Source organism: Ursus americanus, chromosome 33, assembly GCF_024610735.1.
Source record: "Ursus americanus isolate L20-20 chromosome 33, mUrsAme1.1.p, whole genome shotgun sequence".
In the NCBI taxonomy this organism is placed as follows: Eukaryota; Metazoa; Chordata; class Mammalia; order Carnivora; family Ursidae; genus Ursus; species Ursus americanus.
The window spans coordinates 30,352,988-30,361,765 of record NC_142159.1 but is presented as its reverse complement, the minus strand read 5'-3'; the positions used below and the strand labels follow the sequence as shown (position 1 = coordinate 30,361,765).

At 58.9% G+C, this 8,778-nt stretch overlaps 1 long non-coding RNA gene across 1 annotated transcript; it reads right to left on the bottom strand.

Moving 5' to 3' along the window:
• Window positions 1-491: 491 nt before the first annotated feature.
• On the bottom strand, window positions 492-7,729 carry LOC148107256 (uncharacterized). Its single transcript, XR_015722695.1, has 6 exons — window positions 7,500-7,729; window positions 6,675-6,743; window positions 3,977-5,782; window positions 3,213-3,371; window positions 2,604-2,702; window positions 492-2,038 (listed from the first exon to the last, which is right to left on the bottom strand). It is a non-coding gene; the product is annotated as an uncharacterized LOC148107256 (long non-coding RNA).
• Between the last annotated feature and the right edge of the window lie 1,049 nt (window positions 7,730-8,778).

Sequence of the window (8,778 nt, the reverse complement as noted above, 5' to 3'; positions counted from 1 at the left end):
AAGCCTTCTCCCCAGCCTTCTTGGGCATCCCTTGGGAGCCTGAGCCCAGGAGGAGGTCAATTTACAACTGCCCTTCGCCCCCTGGCCTCTGCCTGTGATCCTGGGTGACTGTCTCTTGTCCCCCATGTGTCCTGTCATGGCCTAGACCTTGCTGTACAAGTATCTTCTGTCTCCTCCCTCATTCAGGCACTAGGGGAGTTCTTCTCCCCAGTGTGGGGGCTGGGCTGCCCCAGGCTGGTGGTGCACACCTCCCCCCTCCCCCACCCCCCTCCCAGTACCACTCCCTCCTCTGTACTTGTGTGAGGCAGGCAGGGGGAGCCCAGCAAGACCTGTGAAGCTGTTGTCAGAGAGAGCACCCAGGAAACACTGAGGCGAAGTCTGCATCAGGTAAATGTTCTGATGGTTGGTGGCCCATGTGGCCCAGAAAAGGCTAAGAGAGATGTTCTTGGAACATTCTCAGTAAGCCCATGAGCTAGATGGTGCCAAGAAGATGAAAGAATGCAAGATTTTATTAGGTTAAGTATATAAGGACATCTCTTAAGGAGCCCATCAAGTTAAAATTCTCTAGACTAAAACAAAAAATACATTTACTTGACTATCTTTAAGGGCCACAAAAATACAAAATCCCATTCAGCAGTCATGTGGGGTCACTCTCTGCAGGCCTTAGGGACCAACACAATGTGGGACATGGAGGTACCTAGAAACCCACCATGGTCAGGGAGAGGATCCCGCCAGCATCCCGCAGAAATCTCGGGGTCAGGGGCACCGCCTTGGCCTGATGGGCTGGCTCTGTCCCTGCATGGACTCCTTTCTACCCTGCAGAGATTTCAAATTCAGTATGGGGAAGGTTGGAAGAGTCAACAAGCCGTGCAAGAATGTTTGTGGCATTGAGATGGAATCAGGATACATCCTACGTTTGTAATGCAGAAGAGAACTCATCCAATGAGAGGGTCAGCTTTGCCGTGGAACCATTGTTCACAAGAGGAAACTTCTTAGACTTGGTGTTACAAGGTGAAACCCAACTGAACTTATGTACCATGTTGGAAAAGCTAAGAGACGCTTTGGAATCACCTGTGTATAAGTTGGATGCAACTTGGATGGATCGCATGGTCATTTGCTGGGTGAAGAAAATCCAATCTCAAAAATCCAGCCCAATATGCTGTGGTCCCACTTACCTAATATTCTTGAAATGACAGCGTTATGGAGGTGGAGAACTGACAAGAGTGGTTGACAGGGGTTAGGGACGGTGGGGGTGCCGAAGAGGGGCAGCGAGACGGGTCTCTGAGGGGCGGAACAGCCCGCATCTTGACTGCAGGGTGGTCACAGGAACCACACGCGGGATAAAATGACAGAACGAACACACCGAGCGCCAGTGTCACCCCCCGTGGTGACGGTTGGCGCACCAGCTGCTCAGAAGCCTCCCTGCTGAACCCCGAAGCCATCCCAAACGCGGAGGGCAGGAGAGACAGAAGAAAGAGGCAGGACGCTCCAGGCTGGCGGCGGGCAGATTTCATAAACAAGGGAACTTACACAGGAGATGAACGGACCCCACACCAGTGCACCAGATCTTCAAAGTTCATGCAGAGGCCTTAACTGGGCTCCGTCACGCCTACCCCGGGGTGCTGTCAACGCCTCGCCATCTCTAAGCCGTGTCCTGGAACCGCCTCTGGGAGCGGGGAAGGCGAGTGGAAACCACACTCCAGGGCCGGGGCGCGGGGGCGGAGCCTCAACAGTGATGTGCCGCAGGTGTTGAGGAAGATGCTACTGCTGTGGGAACCTGAGTGGCGGGCACACGGGACTCCGTAAGGTCTGTTGCTTACCTACCCTCTGGGTCTTTGGTTTGTGTCCTGTATCCTGACACCGGCGGACAGGCTCAGCTTTTTCTCATAACGAACTGTTCAGACAAAGGGGGCCTGCAGCGACTGAAAGAGGGGAAACCCTCGAAGAGCTGCCAACAGAGCCCCAGACTGGCCACACTCTCTCGGTTCCCATCTGAGGCCTTGCTGATGTCGTCCAGGAAGGCAGTTCCTGGGCCAGCCTGAGGAAGGAGGGGTGCCTGAGCTCACTGCTCTTGCTCCTGGTGGGTGGGAGTGGGCCTGCCCACCCCCCACCCTACCCCCGGCTCCTCAGCTCCATTGAGACTGTTCTCCGCAGTTACTGGGAAGGTGAGAAGGTGCTCTAATTTCCACACAGCTGCTCGGGGACATGTGCGGATGCGGGCAGGCTCAGGACCCTCAGCCTGCCTGGTGTCCCCATCCACCCCCACCTGCAGGAGCACCTGCCCAGCACAGGGAGCAGGTGAAGGTCATTAGCTCTTCCCAAACAGCCTAACGCTGGGGGAGACTCAATTACCAACTAATTAATTGCCTGCAATTAGAAGGAGGCCTTAATTGCCACTTTACAACTCCCTCCACCCTGTCCTCAACCAGGCCCATTTCCCTAGGCTGTGGGGCGTGTGGTGAACATCTGTGCAGAGACCCAGGGGGAAGCCAAGCTGGATGCCCCAGACTGCCCTACCCTGTATGTGAGGCTGATACCCTGTCCTTGCTTTTCAGATGTGTAAGGGAGGCCTTGCCGGAGGACCCATGCCGGAGGCTACTCACCTGTGGCCACCAGCAGGCCTGGCACCCGCTGCAGGAACCCGGCACACAGCACCCCCCAGGAGCCATGGGCTACAAGGACACAGTGTGAATGCCTGTTACCTGGCAAAGCACAAAAAGAGGACTTGAGTCAGCCACAGGGCTGGGTGGGGATGGGGCCTGGAGGGTGCTAGCTTCATGGACACTGTGCCTGCCAGGCTGATCCCCTGGGCCCCGAATGCTCCCTGCTCACAGCTGAAAGCCAAAGAGCATTTCAGCCTTTGCTGGAACGTTCTCGGAACTCCAAGAAACCAGCCTTGCAGGGAAGCCAGTAATCCTTTTTGTTATTAGCAAATCTCTGTAGCACATGGCCCACCTCCATGGTGGACTATGACCAAGGTCACGCTGCCTTTAGGGCTCTGGCAGCCCTTAGCTGGAGCCTGGGCACATCGCAGGAGACTGCCCTGGTGACCTCACCCTCAGTCTGCAGGGCCTTGCCCAGTCACCTGCTGCAGGGCTGAAATGGGACCCCTTCCTCCCCTTGGGCTGGGGCAGCTTCGCACTTGGGCCATGGGATCGCTGAGCCAACACCTGATTGCCCACTCCCCGGGGACGGCATGTGCTCACGCTGACCTGCAGGTGGCGTCCCTGTCCAGTGGGTGGCCAGCCTGGACCACTGCCCCAGCAGTTCTGATGTGCAGGTGAGACAGGGAGGTGCCCAGTTCGGGTTCTCAGGACCTGAACGTTGGTCCCTCCACATTGAAGAGTGTCGGAGTGCTCCTGAGATTGGCGCTGAGGCAGAGAGGGAGGGAACCTCTAACACCCCGTGCCTCCCTGCCCCAGGCATCCGAAAGCACCAAATCATGGGTCCCCCGCTCCCCAAACCCTCACCAGCACCTCGGAGGAGACCTGGCAAAGTTGGGGCCATCACACCTCCCCCACTGCTCTCTCATTTTCTTTATTATCAACAAAGCGTGTGAGGAGCGGCTCTTTCCCCAGGGAGGCTGTCTTCCTGCTGCTGGAAAGCCTGTTGAGGCCCCTCTCATGACCTCAGAATCCTACTCTTCTGAGTCATGAGGTGCCCCTCCCCCCTCCCCGCCCTGAGGGTCCCTCGCCAACTTCCGGGCCTGTATGTGAGGCTGATACGGAGTGTACAGCAGCTCCCACGCCTCTGACCCAGGGGCCAGCAAGGGGGGGGGGAGAGAGACTCCGCACCCCTCAGGCGGGAAGGCCACCCGCCATCCCCTCTGCCCCATTAGATGAGCCAGGTGCAGCCCGGAGTCATTGAGTCACTGAGAAAGTGTGGTTGAGTATGCATTGGTCAGGGGGCCCCAGAGGAGCAGAACCAACAGTCTGCACGTATACAGAGAAAGAACTATTGTAAAGAACCCGCTCACCGGACTGTGGAGGCTGAGAAGTCCTGAGGTCTGCACATGACAAGGTAGAGACCCCGAAAGCCGCAGTTTTAACTCCAGGCCGAGTGCAAGGCAGAAGGCCACCCTCCCAGTCTGAAGGCCATCAGGCAGGAGAGATCGCCTCCTAGCGGGGGAACGTGGGCCTCTTTGTTCTATGGGGGCTCTCGGTGGATCAGATGAGGCCCACAGTCCTGGAAAGGACCATCTGCTTTACTCTGTCCACTAATTTACACGTTCATCTTACCCAAAATCACTCTCCCAGAAACACCTGGAATAACGTTTGACCCATCTCTGGGGGCCCTCGTGGCCCAGCCAAGTCGACACAAAATCAACACAGACTCGGACTTGCCTTGGAGACTCGAGGTGCTGCAGACGAAGGACCACAAACATGGAGCTGTTCTCATGAAAATTAAGTTTACTGCTTGAAAAGACCAGAGAAGGACAGCTCGTGGCAACATTTCTGTGGAACAAGACGTCATCAGACCGCAGGTAGCAGGGACCTCAGTGTGCACGTTGGTTCCTGGGCTCTCTGGAGAGAAGGCCTGTCCCCGTGAGGGTCATGTGCCCCCACGCATTTGCATCCATTAAGTGAAATGTGTATCTTTTCAAGACTCCTCCCACGTTATATTCTTCACCAACCAATCACCAGTCCATCAGTAAACACACACGAGCAAACCCATAAATGGGATGAATGGCTTCCGGGAAAAAGCAAGACCAAGCAGAACAGCGGGTGCTGCTGACCAGTGGCTATTCTAAGTCAAAGCACCTGTGCTGGCCAGCGTCCCACTGCGAGGTACTTGTCCCCTGGGCCACCCCTCCCCGCCCAGACTCGCCTCCAGGTGGACTCGATGGAGCAGCAGCCGAGAGCAGCACCTTCCAGGCCGGTTCCGAGAAGGCCACAGCCTGTCTCGGGGCTCTCTCCAGGACTGCCCGCCCCGGGGGACGCCGGCCCTCGTGGGCAGCCCCGGGGGAGCCTGCCGTCAAGCTCTGAGTGGGGGCAGCCCCGCCCCATACGGCAGGGCCAGCCTCCTGCGACGTCAGCGTCTCTGGGCTCCTGAGCCACAGAAAAAGGACAAAGGCATGTGGGGTCACTGGTTCAGCCGCCATGGGAGCTCGGGTGCTGGCGGTTGACATGGGAGCCTCTTTTCCCGCACTCTCTTCGTCTTTGGGACCTGCCACATTCTGGCTGACCCCTGGTGTGGATCTTCTGTGCACCTCACATTCCCCAGATTTCCCACGGCCTCCGCTCTGCTCAGCCACTTTGCAGGACTTTGCCTGATGCCGAGTTGGCTGAGGGGTGAGCCCTGCCTTCCAGTCTGGATAGGGAAGCCCGGAATGTGGCATGACAATGCACCTGTCATCCACCGTGCCCCCTGGCTGCCCGGGCCCTTATACGGCTGCCACCAGATCCTCTGACTTTAGGCCCATTTAATACTTAACCCTGAGCGCCAAGCCCCACCCTGTGCAAATATTTATTTGGCAATTAAGGGCTCACCAGGACGAAGGCCACGAGAAGCTTCTCAGAGCCACTGCGGCGGTCGGGGTGGGGACAGCGGGAGGGTGGGAAGCTCGAGGCCCCTGAACCATGGGAGAGGAGCTGGGATGTGTCTGGAGGATCTGGGGCTTCATGGAATATAAAGCAAAAGATGTCCTACCTGCCAGGAGGCTGCAGGGAGGGGTGGTTGGCCACCTGTCTCCTGGGCAGGACGCGTCGGGGTGTCATGGTGCCGGGAGCTGGCCGGTGGCCCGTAGGGCACAGGACGTGTCCTGGTGCTGAGTCTCTGTGTGCTGATGATAGGATAGTGGAGGCAAAGCTAACTAAAGAGACGCAGAGCCCAGGAACGCCTTCACTGCGTGAGGTTAGTGGTCTGGAAAGATGCCTGAGGCTGGCTGGCAGTGAAGGAACGCCTCAGGGTTCAGGACGGCCGCCCTCGCCCCAGAGCTCAGGAATGGTGGGAAGGGGCTGCTGGGCTGTGTCCAGTCAGAGCCCCTGGGGATCGTGCGGGCCTCCCCGTGGCACCACCCCCAGGCCTTGCTCTCCTTGGGAGGGGCTGTTGTGGCTGAGGTGTGTCCTCTAGGAACCCCCGCCACGTGGACTCAGTAGCAGCCCCTGTGCTCTCCCTGACCCCCTGGGGATCTCCTGGGGGTCATTCCCCTCTGCTGTCCGGGTTCACAGAGGGGACGACACGGCACCTAGAAGCCTGACTTGTATTCCTCCGGGGAGCTGTCCATCCAGGGATTGAGGAGCCCAGTCCCAGCTGAGGGCCACACTCATGCTGACGGAAAATCCCCCAGTCCCCTGGTGCAAATATGAAGCACACAGCCACCTTCAAATTAGCAAACGTCCGTTGCAGACCCTAGCGCTGTTCCTCATCTCCTGAAGCACCCTTCCGCCGCCTTGTTTGTGAGAAGCGTGGAACACCACCTCTCGCCAGGGAGGTGGAGGAAGGGCCAAGGGAGGCCCTACAGCTCTGGCTGAGAGCAGAGACCCTCGGCCACTGCAGAGCGTTGGCCTGCGGGGTGGTCCCAGTGGCCCCAGGGAGCAGCGCCAAGGGAGGTGTGGGGCCTGCCCCTCGGTGGGGACCCCAGGACGTGGCCAACCTGCAGGGCTTGGGGCCGGGTCCTCAGCCCCCTGCCTGGCCAGACCTGGGGCGAGGACCTCGGCTTCCCCATGGCTCACCTGTAAGGTGACATAAACCAGCATACTGGCTGTCCAGGGCACTGGCCCTCTCGACTTCTCCCTAGAATTCTAATCAGAAGCAGGAGATGCAGCGCTCGCCTGACACCACACAAGCCGTCTTGAGCGAACGCTGTCGTGGGCGGTAATATCATGACGCGGCTTCTAAGCCATGTCGGCTGAGCGCGTAATAACAGAAAGGGAGAAGACACCGTGTGGCCTTGAATGGGAAAAGCCTAATTGGTTTTTAGCTGCATATGTGTATCAATGCGTAGAAGAAAGTTTACAAGAAACGCACCAAAACGTCAGCGACGGCGCCTGTTAGATGTGCACTGCCCTGGTGCTGACTTTCTTCGAACGGTCGTACGCACTTTCCACTGAAACTGCTTCATTATCAGGGAACCCCCCCGTGTGCTGGCGTGTGATGCGTGGGTGCGCTCCGCACACGCTTGTCTGCAGGGAGGCGTCCAGCTTTGTACGCGACTGGGAGACCCCTCGGTGACCAGTGACCTGCCCTACCGCCTGGCTCACGCCTCGGGGCCCCTGTGGTAAACATGGGAATTGCCGCCACTTCCGAGAGCTGGTGCTGCCTGCCTGGGGCCTGCAAAGTCCCTCCTGCCAGGGCCGGCTGAGGTCAGGGCTCTGGGCTGAGCTGGCTCTAAGGAGAGCTCACGCTGGACTGCGCACGGTGTGCCGTTCGTCTGGTTCTGGAGGGGCTAACAGCTGGGAGCAGCTGTTCCCTTCCTGACTCCCCCAGCCAACCCCCTTGCTGCTGCTGGCCCCCCAGAAGGTGCCCCTGGGGCCGAGGGCGGCAAGCGCCACACTCACCTGAGTCTCCCAGCACCTGCATGGGCTGTGGGCGTCAGGTGCTTTCCTGTCTATTAAATGGAGTCGGGGCCGGATGGTGGCCATTCCAGCCCACGGGCTCCCGGAGGCCACATCTCAGAGGGAAACGCTCCTTCATTGGCTCCCAGCACATCACAGGTGTGCCTCCCATCTTGGGGAGAGTAGATGGCGGTCAGGGCTTTCGAGGGTACGGAAACCCAGCACACCCAAGCTTGGCGGGGAAGGTTTTCTCCACCACCAGAGTCAGCAGCTGGTCTGCCCAGACCTCCCAGGCTCCGCCTAGCTGGGTTGGCCCCTGCGGCTGCCCCCACCCCGGGGATTCTCACAGTTCTGACCTGTGTCCAAGGCCAGGCTCCCTGAACTCCAGACAGCCTTGGACCTGGGCAGACTTCCCAGCCAAGGGTTGGACTGGGTCCTCCATCACCTCCCTGGCAACGTATGTGTGTGGGACACACGCCCATGGCCCATGCACACGCGTGTGTGCGCACTCACACACACCCACAGACCCCCTCCAGGCAGTGTCTCCACCATATACATGCTAGTGGGCATTGGGAGGTCTAACCCCACCCCCAGCGCCCCTGAGCATTCCATGGGCTGAAAGGGCCTCAGCGCTGGCATGCCCTTCTCTGCTCTGGACATTGGAGAGGTCCCTGCAAGTAGAGGGGGAGGTCCCAGAGGCACAGGGCAGAACGCTGGTGTGGGCAGCAGGTCACAAGGTAGAGACTCATGTCAGGGCTGGCTCAGACACCTGGCTCTGTTCCCAGGCCTCAGGGCAGGCCCAGGACCCCTGCCTTGGTGCTTGAGGCACATACAACCTCTCTGGCCCCTCAGCTGTCTGGAGACATTGTCAGGGTTCTGGCATAACTTCTCTCTGACTCTCCTGGGTGGGCCAGCTAGTCACCCCCATTGTCAGACCTGCTCCCAGGAAAGCACGGTTCCCCCTGGCCTGTTTGCTGTCCCCACTCATCACTCTTGCCGGGCTGGGGACCTCTTGTCCCTTGCCAACCCTGTATATTTGTGGCTTCCCCACACATCCAACCTTTAACCCCAGCCAGTCCTCAAGGTCCCACCCCTGGCAACAGCTGTCCCCCGATGTACCCAGCTGTTTCCCCCAGCTATACCTGCCCCTTGGCCACACCTGCCTTCCCTGGACATAACTCCCCCCCCAAAGCTGTGCCTGCACCCCTAAGTTGTACCTGCCTGCTTTCTCCCCCCACCCCTGTCCACTCTGTCCACTTTCTCTCCCAGGCCATTTCGCTTG